The sequence below is a fragment of the Dendrobates tinctorius genome, unplaced genomic scaffold (assembly GCF_039654945.1).
Source record: "Dendrobates tinctorius isolate UK_male_01 unplaced genomic scaffold, ASM3965494v1 ptg000030l, whole genome shotgun sequence".
Taxonomy (NCBI): Eukaryota; Metazoa; Chordata; class Amphibia; order Anura; family Dendrobatidae; genus Dendrobates; species Dendrobates tinctorius.
This window is the reverse complement of record NW_027361698.1, coordinates 26,979,513-26,993,617: the sequence shown is the minus strand read 5'-3', so window position 1 is coordinate 26,993,617 and position 14,105 is coordinate 26,979,513. Positions and strand designations below refer to the sequence as shown.

The window sequence follows — 14,105 nt, the reverse complement described above, 5'->3', positions numbered from 1 at the left end:
TGAGATGCACCGGATTATAAGACGCTCCCCAAATTTTGAGGAGAAAAATAGGAAAAAATGTATTTTTAATAAAATGGTGGTGCCTCTTATAATCCATGCGTCTTATTGCTTACCAGGGGTGGTGGCTGCGGTGAAGCGGGGTCCCAGGGTCGCTGCTGGAGGAGGCAAGAGTGGCACGTTGCTGCAGGCTGCCAGTGAAAATGGCTGCTGTGCTCTGTGGTGCCGAGATCTCAATCTGAGCATGTGCCGCCCCTGGCAGCCATTTTCCCGGAGGCCACAGCATCACAGTAATGGTTGTGCGGGAGGGGGCTCCGGACTTTCACAAAATACCAATGGAGCCTCCCCACACCACAGAGCACCGCAGCCATTTTCACCGGCAACGGCGCACATCAGAACACCCCCTCATCCCAGCCTGCAGCAACTCGCCACTCTTGCCTCCTCCAGTAGCGACCCTGGGACCCTGCTTCACCATGGCCATAAGGTATATCCGCATTATAAGACGCACCACCATTTTCCCAAATTTTTTTTGGGGGGGAACTGTGTCTTATAACCGAAAAAATAAGGCAACTTTTTAATGATATTCTAATTTTGTGAGAAGTACCTGTATTCATGATTTTAGAAGTTTCCCTATTCATGCTTTTGGGGTCGCTATTTGGGCATTGAAAAATTATTTATCTAAGAATAATTGCACTTAATCTACTCTACTCTACCCAGGTTTGTGTCAATACATGTCAGATTTTTACTCTGTGACTTAGGCCTCTTTCACACATCAGGTTTTTGCCGTCAGGCGCGATCCGGCGCTTTTGACAGAAACCGGATCCGGCGAAATGCAATGCCGGATCCGGTTTCCCCCCCATTGACTTGCATTTGCGCCATATCGCGCCGGATGGCCATGCGTTTCATCCGGTTTTCGCCGGATCCGGCAATGTGTCGCGATCCGGCGTCTGGAAAAAACGGCTACTGTAACGTTTTTTGTCTCCGGCGAAAAAGCCGGACACGCCGGATCCGGCGCGTCCGGCTTTTTCACACAATGAAAGCCTATGAGCGCCGCAATGCGCCTGATCCGGCGAAAGCCGGATCCGGTGGCCGGATCCGGTTTTTTGGTCTGAGCATGCTCAGTAGCTCTGCCCACAAGACATATATAAAAGCAAGACAGTGGGACCCACAGCCACACCCAACATGCCACCCAAGAAAGCAACCAAGCGCAGCAGGAGAAGGCAGGAGACCACTGCAGCACCATCAGCACCACCACCACCCCAAATGGAGCAGCAAATGGAACATGCTGAGGAGGGGAGGCCAGCAGCAGATGAGAGACGGTAATTATCAAATCCCCCATTCCTCCAAACTAGGGCTATTGAATATCAAGATATTCATTGGCCCTTTGTTTCTCTTTATTCAACAGCCGCCCAATAGATGCAGCAGCAGCAGCAGCAATGGCAGCAGCTGGAACACCACCCACAGGCATGGAGTGTGGCCACCAGGAAGACAGCACATCATCTTCTGGGAGCCCTCCCTCGCATCGTCAGCGTTTGACGGTAGGTAAGTTTTTATTTCCAAAATCCATCATCTCTGTAATATATGTCTATTCATTGCCTTTTATTTCAAAACAGGATTCACAAGATGAAGAGGAGCTCCCAGAAGAAGAAGGAAGGGGTGGACAGACACTTGGAGTGGGCTCACAATTGGTAAGTTTTTTGCATCAAAAGCAGAAACACAACATCACGCTACACACAACACATAGAAAACAATGTTCTGCAGACCACACACAGCAAACAAATGCCTACATCCAAAGACATAACATTTTTTGTTTTCTTCTCTAGTCTTCCCAATCTGGTGCTCGGCCAAGAGGTCCTCGCAGTGCCTCCCAGGGTCGTCGGTGACAGCAACGCGGCGGTCACCAGCGTGTAAGTATAAATATTTTTGCTTTGTTTTTTTGCACTTTTTATTTCATTTCTTTTGTGGAGGCTAATTATGTTATTTTTGTCTTTTTCTTTAACAGCCTTCACAGCGTGCTCCCGACTCTGACGGTGAGGATGGAGGACTCGATGTGGACCACCTCATCGATCTCGTCAGAGAAAGGGAGCTGCTCTGGAATATGGCTGACCGCCGCCACGCTGACCTTATCGTTACCCGACGACTCTGGGAGGAAATCTGTTCGCTCCTTGTGGGCCGCTGGGAGGAACTCGATGTTCGGGCCCAGATTAAAGAGCGTAAGTATATACAGTACCGGTTGCTTGATGTAAACCAGTGTTTCCCGAACTCCAGTCCTCGTGGTCCCCACGGATCATGTGTTCAGGATTTCTATTTACTATGGAAATCCTGAAAACATGACCCCTGGGGACCATGAGGACTGGAGTTTGTGAAACACTGATGTTGTATACTAACCACTCCTTTCTCGTTTCAGGGAACAGAATTGTGAATCGGTGGTGGTCTGTGAGGGATCGTTTCAAGAAGGAGTTCAATAAAGAGATGCGGGCCCCGAGTGGATCTGGAGGACGCAGGAGCAAGTACAAGTATGCACAAGCCCTGTCGTTCCTCCGGGAAACAATGGTCACTAGAAGGTAAATATTACACACCACATGTGAAAAAAAATGTTAGATGTAACTTTTTTTTTTCAGCCAGGGCCATACCATGTCAGTATTTTAATTGTTTTTTTTTCTCTTTATTCCACAGCACGGTGAGCAGCACTCGGGAGCCTGCACGATTGGACCCTTCTGAGGCGATCCCTGAGGAGACCGGCACCGAGGGACACTTCGACCGCCCCGGTACATCTGCACCTTCCCAGCCTTCCCACACATTCGACCCATCTGTCCCATCCACCAGCACAGGAGCATCGTGGCCGCCTACATTACATGAAGCTGCTGGTGAGGAGATCGCTATCCCTTTACCCCACCCTTCTGCCCCTGCCACCTCTAGTACACCTGCGGGTACTGGGCGGCAGCGGCAGAGAGGTCAGGAAAAGAGTTATGCGCCAGAGTTCTTGCATCTGAATGCATCTTTCCAGAACTGTCTAAAAGTCTTGTCAGAGCAAATCTCCGCAGGCTTTCAGCAGATCAACTCCAGCATTCTGGAGGTGAAGACACTTCTGCAAACCATGCATTCAGAAGCAAGATCTTCGCCAAACCACACCTTTTTCAGGTCTGTTGTGGAGCGCATGGCAACACTATCTCCTACCCAGCAGATGCATGTAATGCATTCGTGCCACGGTGATCTACAGCAGGTTACCTCCCAACCTCCACCTCCCACCACTGTAGTTCCTCCACCTGCACCCCCTCCAGCCACTTTCCATCCTCCCCCTCCTATTACATCTGCACCCCCTCCAGCCACTTTCCATCCTCCCCCTCCTATTACATCTGCACCCCCTCCAGCCACTTTCCATCCTTCCCCTCCTATTACATACCAGCAACCTCACCAGTACCAGCAACCTTCCCAGTACCAGCAACCTCCCCAGTACCAGACATCTCCCCACTTCCAGCAACCTGCCCCGTACCAAACTCCTTCCCCGTACCAAACTCCTTCCCCGTACCAAACTCCTTCCCCATACAACTTTCCATCAACATCATCTGCTCCTACAGTCCCTGCCCAACCCTCCACTCCACCGCCCACCACCTCTTCTGCCTCCCACATGTCCACCCATTCTGTAGCTTTTTCCACACCATCACCTCTAACTGTTCCTTCCCCACCACGATCCCAGTCCTCTCTCCACACTCCCATTGTCGAAGTGTCCCGCAGCCCCTCCAGCAGTATTTCCACCCCACACTACACTGAGTTATAATGTTTTTTTTGTAATAAAAATGCCCATTTGGTTGGTTTCAAACCTTTATTAAAAAGTTTTTTTAACTTTAAAAACAGTTTACACAAAAAAAAATATTTTAAATAAAAGTTAAATTATTGTTTACACTGGTTGTCTGTCATTTCTTTCTGCGGCGAAATATGTTTAAAAAAAAGGTTAAATACAGGGTATTTAAAAGGTAAAAAGGTATTCAAAACCAGGTATATAACTGTGGGTAAATTTTAGCTTTTTGCCACAGTTGTGTTCCTGGTTGTGTTTGAAGCAAAGTATTTCACCTGAAAAGTTGTGTTTATTGTTGGTGATTTCCTAACAATGTACACAACTTTTGTTAAAAGGTGAAATACTTTGCATAAAACACAACCAGGTACACACCTGTGGCCTAAAGCTAAAAATAGTAAGACCATGACAAGATAGCCAACTTTGGTTGGCAAAGGTATATACTGTTGGTACAGAAGGTACACAAGTTTTAGGGCACAAATCTTTCACACTCTGTCATCCCAGTGTACTCTGCCTTGAGGTGACATAAAGTATAGTGCAAAATTGTCCCTCATTACTGAAACCGTCACAGAACTTCTAGTGGTAATATTTCCAATGACAACATCCATCTTCGCCAGTAACTTGCTCTTCTCTCCAACCTGCACTTTCTCCTCTACAACCTGTCAAAGAAGGGCTGTAGGAACATGCTATATATAGTTTTCCAGTAGCCAATCCCGTTCGGAAGGCCACAAGGGTCAATTTTAAAAACCAGATCCGGCGTAATCCGTCGAAAAACGGATAGAAAAACGGATGAACCGGATGAGACGGATCCGGTTTTGTCTGTCAAGAACAAGACGGATCCGGCAGAAAACCAGATCCGGCACATCAGGTTTTACAAAACATTTGCCGGATCCGGCATTCCGGCACGACGCCGGATCGCGCCTGACGCCGAAAACCTGATGTGTGAAAGTAGCCTTATGCTGATCTTTTTCAAACCAAGTACTCAACAAAATGATGCTAAATATAGTTCCCAATTACTTAATATGTCAGAGAATTTTTTCTATCATTATTAAGTATTCTATCATTAAATTTTGAGCTATACAATCATCAGTTTATTATTAAGTAGATATCTGTCATATTGCTGTTTTGTATGTATAATATTACTGCGCTTCATACTTTCATTAATTCTAAATGTTCTCACTATTCATGCATTTTCCTGTATTCTTCTTCTCTTTCAAATAATTTTCCATGGGAGAAAAAAAAAATTATAGATAACCACGAAATGTACCAAGCAATTTGTTGTACAAGAGATGTAATTTGTACAATAAGGGATGGTACAATTTCAGCATGCAAATACTTCAGACCGGAGATGAAAGAGTGACGTTCAAAGAAAATAAAATTAGTTAACTGGGATCAAAAACAGTGAGATAAAGCTGACTTTTCCACCATGCACCACTGCCCTCTTGTGGTTGTGGTTAGGACCGCAGTCTATCTTATGTATCATGACATTTTAATTTTTATAAATGGTTTTTTGTGCCCTTTGTATTTAGTAGCAGACACTATTTAAGAGTAAAATGACCATGAGAGGTGCAACCTGAAAAATAACTTTAAGTATGCAGTTCGCAGTTCATTAGTGGAGTTTAATGCAACTTTGCCATCAGAGCACTTTATACATACAGGTGCTTCTCACAAAATTAGAATATCATCAAAAAGTTAATTTATTTCAGTTCTTCAATATAAAAACTCATATATTATATAGAGTCATTACAGTGTGATCTATTTGAAGTGTTTATTTATGTTAATGTTGATGAGTATGGCTTACAGCCAATGAAAAGCCAAAAGTCATTATCTTTAACTTTTGGGTTTTCATTGGCTGTAAGCCATAATCATCAACATTAACAGAAATAAACACTTGAAATAGGTCACTCTGTAATGACCCAATATAATATATGAGCTTCACTTTTTGTATTGAAGAGCTGAAATAAATTAAGTTTTTGATGGTATTCTAATTTTGTCAGATGTACCTGTATTTAGATGTGAGATAGATTACTGGTTTGACGTTCATCAGACTTTATTCTAAGCTTGCAAATGATAATAATATTGGGTAAACCCACTGTTATAAAGCGTATAGGGGCAGCCCACCATTTGTAGACATTGGATGAATGAATGGATGGGTATCCTGAATTTCCTTCGGTGGAGATGCTTGGCTACTCTCCCTACTGACATAAGCATGCACTCTGGGCTGAAGTGACATGCATGCTTATGAGTGATGGAGCACCAACTGACAGCTTTACAATCAGTAACGATGAGGTGCTGATGATATGAAATACTTCCTCACCAACCAGCAGGGCCGGATTAAGGTTGGTGGGGGCCCCTGGGCAGAAAATCTGGTGGGGGCCCCCATATCATTAACATTTTAGCCATAACAGTAGAGCGCGAACTGTAGCACTCAGATGTACAATCTAATCTTATCCTCTTGTTCTGCCACATTCAGATTTACAGTACTACAATAGAGATACAGTCCAGGACAACTCAAAGCAGTCCAATTATAGACAGAAAGAGTTACTCACATTTTTTTTTATTGAACCCAATGTTAAGACAGCCAAGGAATAATAAAAATGCAGAAAGGGAAAGTTTTCACCGGCAGCAATTGTTGCTAACTACTGTATAACAATATGCTCTCTATTGTATTATCTCCGGAGTAGTGGCTTGCTCTCCTATAGTAAGAGAAGAAAAAGAAGCATTCTTTGAATACAGGTCTGTTGGCTGAAGGAGGATATATCACCTGTCTTAATGTGCCTGTGAGCATCTCCAAGTACAAGGGGGAGGTGTTAACGATCGAAAACATGCTTTATATAAAAGTGTGTACAGATAAAAGCATAAATAAATGTATACATTACAAGCTTTACTGTATTTTTTCCCACAATGATGTATGATTTTGTCTGGCTCTCTTGCTTTCCACATAATATAACAATTTCAAAGCATCTTTTCCCATAACTCTGAATTGTACTTTTTCTGTAATACCTCTTAGAAAGTCGTGAATAAATTGGCAACTAAGTTTTACCACCCCCCTGTCAAATCTCTGTATCCAACACATGTCTGTCATCAGATTGCAGAGCTCCAGGGGAAAATTAACACAAAGAATAAGTAAAATGTCAACATTAGTACCAGCATTAAATGCAAAAAATTTTATATGTGCCTTAAAAATTTCACTTACCCATCATATAATGAAATAGAGTACGTTGAGAAGGATCATATGAACTCTATCCATCAAACATCCAATGATTCTTGTAGTAACCTCAAAACACAACTTGTATGCTATAAGGAAATGAAAATTATAAAAAGTTAAAATAATCATCATTAGAATGGAATGGATATATGAGCAGACTAGAACTTTGCAGCTTTGCTTACCTAACAGTTATTCTCCATGTATAATTTAAGATGTATATATCCAGGTAATCCAAGATGTATGATAACAGATTTGATGCCACGAACAGAACACCCATAATGTATTAAACTTAAACGGAACTGAAAAAAAAAGAAGGGGTTAAACGCATGTTTTTACTTATGTTAAAGTGATTAAAGGGGTTGTGCTGTCTCCCCTGCTTCTGACTGCTCTACAGCAGTCTAGAAGCAGGGGGTTGGCTCATAACTCCATGGCTCAGCCAGCCCCCAGTATTGCATGAGGAGACTAACAGCAGTGCTCAGTTTTCTCAGACAAGTATATGGAGAGCCACGCGCATGCGCGGCAGGCTGCTCAAGAACTTTAACGGTTGACCTAGCTGTCTGTCAAAGACTGTGGCCACTGCTGGGGGGGATTCCTATTGGCGGGCATTTTTCATGTTCGGAGCACATAAGGTTTTACCATGATCACAAAAATAGATTCTTTAGGGTACACTGGGAAATTATAGTTAAGAAAATTGCTAGAGAGCATCCCTGAAAACACCCGTTAGCAATTATTTGCCTTATGTAAAGGTGGCTCAGATTACGGATTGCTCCTCCCCATGCTGTGCAGGGGGTTGTTACAGTAAAGGTCACTCGCTTCCAAACAATTATGAGCTAAATTTCTCTGTGTAAAGCCACCATTATTGCAAGAACAGTGAGACTATTAAGTCTCTGACACAGGCAATGGAAAAGGTTGATTTATTAAACAAGTTAAAGAAGGTCATGGGTGGCTGTCTTTCAACATAAAATTAGTGTTTGTTACGGGTGTTTTTCTGTATTGAAAAACAGTAATATAACAGACCAAGTCTCAACAGCAACCAGTTGCACATTTGGAATACGCATACCATATCTGAGCTTTTAAGGATGTACATATCATATTTGATCACAATGTGAGCATAGTTTTACAAACCTTTTGGAACATTTAGGAAGGCCAAAGTACTGGAAACTTAGAGGTGAACTTTTCTTGATTTTTTCATAGCAAATTCTTGAATCAGATTTGAAAAGTCTAGCTCTTCAAGAATGTCATGTTCAATGCTTAACAAGCAAAGGTGGGATAGACGTTCCTGGCCCATTGTACTGCGAAGTCTGTTTTTAATTAGTTTCATTTTGGAGAATGATCTCTCTCCACTGCAATTGGTTACCATCAAGACCAAAAACATTCTCAAAAGAATTTCAATATTTGGGAATGTACTCTTGAAAGGGTCCTTTAGCACCATTTTATACATGCAGAGCTCTCTAGGGAAATCTTCATGTTCAGCTAGTGTAGCATTTTTAACAAGATATGCAAACTGTTGTAATTCATTTTCAAGTGAAGCTGCATCTAGATCTTCAACATATATATTCACTAAGTTACGGGCTGCAGAAGAGATTTGTTGTGGAGTGGCTACTGCAAGATTGCCAAGAATGCCAAACCTTTCAGCAATTACTTCATAGGAAGATATTCTATCCGAAAGAGATGTAGAAATACGATCTATAACAGGTAAAAAGCTTTCAACCTTAAACTTCTCACTAGGAGAAAACTGGCTTCCAGGTTCCTTTGCATAGTCCAGGGGATTTAATCGGACATTTCTCTTATGACGTCTTGAGTGCTCCTCACAGTACTCTTCTGTGTCACTCAAATGTTTTGCTTCTTGCTCATATAGTAAAAAATGGTCTCTTTTCGACTCCACAAAATTCTTCAAAGACTTCAGCATATCCACTGCGGACTGAAGTAATAATTTTGGATGTTGTAGGGCCTTATTCGTGGCATCAAATCTGTTTAAAATGTCCTTCCAAAAAACAGCTAATAATGATATTTCCAGTGATGACATCTGTCTTGAAAGACCATTCGCTTCATTTTTTACAATATCTTTTTCATCCTGGTCAGATCCAATTTTCACAAGAGCTTCTTTCATTTTTGCATAGCCTTGAACTAAAGCTTTTGTGGCATCTGCCCGGCATGCCCATCGAGTGTCACTTAGATTTTTGGGAACAAGATACTTTGATCCAGATTGACTTAGATAATTAGCCAAAATTTTATAGCGATGAGTGGATGCAGTGAAGAAAACATAAATTTGTTGTACAAATTGGAAGAAATTTACAGCCTTAGGACATGCATTAGTAGCTGCTTTACCAACCAAGTTTAAGGAGTGCCCACAGCATGGTATCAGCTCTGCAAATTTGTTCTTCTCTTTAACATATGTCTGCATCCCTTTATATTTTCCACACATGTTTGCGGCATTGTCATAAGCTTGTCCCCGACAGTCACGTATTTCAATTTTATGTTGCTGTAAAAACTGCAGCAATGCATTAGCTATAGCATATCCTGTGTGACCACAATTTGGAAGAAATGTTAGGAATCTTTCCTTTGGTGAAGATCCTTCAAGATATCTTATAACAATTGTTAGCTGGTCTATGTGTGCTTCATCTGGGGTAGAATCAACTGACACCGAGTAATATTTTGATAATTTTATTCTAGCAATGATTTCTTGCTGAGCACGCTGTCCCATTAGTTGAATTAGCTCTTCAACAATTGTTGAAGACAGATAATTTGTTTTCCCTCTTCCTGTTCCACCATGTTCTTTAATGTGAGAGGCAAGAAACAGATCAAACTTTGCAATGAGCTCCATTATACCTAAAAAGTTACCATTTCTTGTTGATTTCAGAAGCTCATTTTCACCTCTAAAAGCAAGTCCTCGTTCAGCCAGGAATGTTATAGTACTTAGGCTGGTTTCACATTTGCGTTTTTTAGCGCTGGAAAAAAACGCATATGTGCGCATGCGTTTTTTCCCCTATATTTAACATGGGTGCGCATACCTGCGCGCTTGTAAGCGCATGTATGCGATTTTCATGCGCTGCGTTTTTTTGGGGTGTGCGTTTGTATTTTCCAGACGCAGCATGTTGCATTTTTTGGCCCTGCAAAAAAGCGCATGCGCACATATGCGCACGTTTAGCGCTAAAAATGGCCATTATAGCCTATGGATGCGCATATGTGCGCACTGGCATGCTCATGTATGCGTTTTTTTGCATATGCGTTTTCTTTTTTTAACCATGGAATTTAGGGGTTTGGGTTAGAGTTAGGGTTAGTTAAGGGGGTTTAGGGTTAGGGTTAGGGTCAGGATCAGGGTTAGGGTTGGGGTTTGGGTCAGGGTTAGGGTTAAGTATGGTTTGGTTAAGGGTTAGGGTCAGGGTTAGGGTCAGGATTAGGGTTAAGTATGGTTTTGTTAAGGGTTAGGGTCAGGGTTAGGGTTAGGGTTAGGGTCAGGGTTAGGGTTAGGGTTAGGGTCAGGGTTAGGGTTAGGGTCAGGGTTAGGGTTAAGTATGGTTTTGTTAAGGATTAGGGTCAGGGTTAGGGTCAGGATTAGGGTTAAGTATGGTTTGGTTAAGGGTTAGGGTCAGGGTTAGGGTTAGGGTTAGGGTTAGGGTCAGGGTTAGGGTTAGGGTTAGGGTCAGGGTTAGGGTTAGGGTCAGGGTTAGGGTTAAGTATGGTTTTGTTAAGGGTTAGGGTCAGGGTTAGGGTCAGGATTAGGGTTAAGTATGGTTTTGTTAAGGGTTAGGGTCAGGGTTAGGGTTAGGGTTAGGGTTAGGGTCAGGGTTAGGGTCAGGATTAGGGTTAAGTATGGTTTGGTTAAGGGTTAGGGTCAGGGTTAGGGTTAGGGTTAGGGTTAGGGTCAGGGTTAGGGTTAAGTATGGTTTTGTTAAGGGTTAGGGTCAGGGTTAGGGTTAGGGTTAGGGTCAGGGTTAGGGTTAGGGTTAGGGTTAGGGTTAGGGTCAGGGTTAGGGTTAGGGTCAGGGTTAGGGTTAGGGTTAGGGTTAGTTAGGGTTTAGGGTTTGGGTTAGGGTTAAGTATGATTTGGTTAAGGGTTAGGGTCAGGGTTAGGGTTAGGGTCAGGGTTAGGGTTAGGGTTAGGGTCAGGGTTAGGGTTAGTAAAGTCATGGTTTGGGTAGTGTGAGGGGCCACCTAAAAATGTTGGAAAAAAACGCAAACGCGGTAAAAACGCACTAAAAACGCATACAAACGCATAAAAACGCTGCGTTTTTTTCATGCATGCTCATAAAAATGCTTGAAAAAAACGCAGCAGTTGTATGCTTTTGTATGCGTTTTTTCAATGCGTTTTTTTGCGGGAAAAACGCGCTGCAAAAAAAAGCAAGTGTGAAACTAGCCTTACTACACGCATAAGGACTTGCTTCCAGTATCCATGTATTTCATCTGACATTTGAAGCAAATGAGCACTAATGGATCCTTTCCTTTCTCCACGGTTTGCCAGTGTTGTGACAGCGGTAAGATGGGACTTTGATACCTCATGTTCAGTAATACGTGCATGCACATGCTTCCAGTCTCCAAAACCTTCCCCAGAAAGGTTCTCCTTTTGTGGTGTAATAAGTTTACAGACATAACAATAGACTTTGCCTGTGCTTGGTGAGAAGCAGAGCCAAGATCGATTGACTGATTCACCATTCTTATTTCTTCGACTGAAAATATTTTTGCTACATTTTCTCTCAAATATTTCTTTTCCTGTTTTACACAGTTGCGAGACTGACTTTTCTAATAGCATTGATGTGCAGTTCTGAAGCTTTTTTGATCCTTCAGTGGCTCAAAAATCTATAAATTCTGAGCTAAAAGTTTGAGGCCAAAGACCGATGTCATTACATACTCCAGCGTTTATAGAATCACAGGCACAATCTACTGCTTCAGATGATAGATGAGCTTCTTCATCACCATAAGCAGGACTTGAATGACCTACAATACTTGAATGGTAGATTTGCTGTCCTCTAACAGCCGTGTACACTAGGTCTTCTTGCTTTTTATCATCTGCTTGGTCATCTGCTTCACCTATATCCATTACATCATGTTCTTCCCTTTCATCTGCTGTAAGATGGTAGTCATCTTCCGCTACATTAGCTGTGAAGTCCTCTTCTCCAGATTTTCTTGGATGCACATTACCAACAACACGTTCATCATATTTTTCTTTATTGTCTTCTTTACTAGCAGCTTGGGTTAATTCATTTTCCTCATCAGCTATGTAACAAATATTGTGAACCTCTGCTGCAAGACAAAATAAATGTTTTTTGTTTTTGTTTTTTTTTAAATTAAAAAAATAAATGTTCATAGGTATGCATTTGCTTTCACCTACCTCTACTGGATTGTCCCTGTAGCTCACGCAAATCATCTGGCAAAATTTGGCAAAAATAGTTGCTCAGCTTCTGAGTCTTTTCAAGAAAACCATCTCTTCTTCTTTTCTTTTCTATAGCTTTGTTCCTCTTCTGAGCACCACTACTATATGATCTTGGTGTTTTATGCCTATCAATTCTTCGCTCAGCCATGCTGTACCTTTACAGAAAAAAAATATGACATACAAACGATAGATCTCACTAGTGAATTCCAGCAGTTGTGTCTGAGCATACTCATATCTATGTGCTCCCATCCTGCTATATACCCCTTCCTGGCATATGGCCGCATCCTGCTATTTAACACATCCTGCTATATATGCCCTCAGGCCCCTCATCCTGCTCATAATATACCCCATCCTGGTGTATGGCCGCATCCTGCTATATACCCCCATCCTGCTATATACCCCCTCCCCCATACTCTTATATACCCCATGCATCCTGCTATATACACCTATATTGCTATATACCCCCATCCTGCTATATGGCCTGTATCCTGTGGCACACAAAAATAAACGTTTATACTCACCTTTCCTCACTCCAGCAGCATCGCTCCTCCTCCCGTCTATGCCGGCAGCAGTGCCGCTGACCTGTGTGGAGCCGGCCACGATCCCTGCAGCATCGCTCGTCCTCCTGTCTGTGCCGGCCGCGGCTGTGTCTGGACACGTGAGCACAGCGATGACGTCATCTCTGTGCGCACCACTAGTCTCCACACACAGCCGCAGCTGGCACAGACAGGAGCTATATATAAATATATAGCTAGCTGGAGCCTGGAGGCAAGGGGGTTAATCACCGTGGTGCTGCAGAGTTGATTGGCGGGACCGTACACAGCAGGCGGTGGGCGCACGATGCTCGTGAACGCGGCGAGCAGGCAGAGCAGATCCACAGGACAGGAGGCGTGACAGGAGAGGAGGCGTGACAGGAGAGGATGAGGCGGTACCGGTATGCCTAGTTCATCTCAGCGTGACGGCGTCTAATATTTATCCTCGCGCTGCGTTAATAAAATGGCGGTCGCTGCCCAGTGGTGGGGGCCCGGGCCCCCTTAGAAGCTCTTGTGGTGGGGGCCCCGGGGCTGAAGCCCCGCCTGCCCCTCCTATAATCCGGCCCTGCCAACCAGTAGAAAAAACGGTAGCTGGCATATACTATAAATATGACCAAGGCTCACATACGCGTACAACCTGCACACTGTATCAAATCTAATCTAAGAAACTAGACCATCAAGATCATTTCAGCTGCACTGGGTGTTATACTGGGATGGGAAGCCCTGGGCAGATGGTTGGCATTTGATGTCCTTACCTTAGCCCTTCTAGCACTGTATGAGCAGATGTAGATTTTTTTGCTCCCTTTGGCGCTGATCTAATTTAACAGTGTTGAAATATAAGCAAATGTGTACACCTTGAATAATCTGACAAAGTCAAGAAACAGATTATGTTCACTTCTTAGCCAAAGAAATGTATTAAAAGCTGTCTTAAAGAAGCACTCCTCCCATCAAAGTTTGTATCCTCTTAATATATTGCAGTCATCATATTATATAGTGCTGTGTACTTACAATTGCTCATTTTGCCTTTCTGTCGTTATTTTTTATCTTTTCCTTTATGTCTTTAACATGATTAAAAACAGACTAGATGAAACCTTCAAATCTCTATGTAGAAATAGGAAATCTCTTTTCCCTGCATAAGTCAGCACTAGAACTACAATTCTACATCACTGTAAAATTCCTGGCCAGCTCAGCTCCACCTCATCT

General features: G+C 42.9%; 1 long non-coding RNA gene across 1 annotated transcript; it reads right to left on the bottom strand.

The window, feature by feature from the left end:
- Positions 1-6,124: 6,124 nt before the first annotated feature.
- LOC141086051 (uncharacterized) lies at positions 6,125-7,485 on the bottom strand. Its single transcript, XR_012231486.1, has 3 exons — positions 7,181-7,485; positions 6,987-7,087; positions 6,125-6,486 (listed from the first exon to the last, which is right to left on the bottom strand). It is a non-coding gene; the product is annotated as an uncharacterized lncRNA (long non-coding RNA).
- Between the last annotated feature and the right edge of the window lie 6,620 nt (positions 7,486-14,105).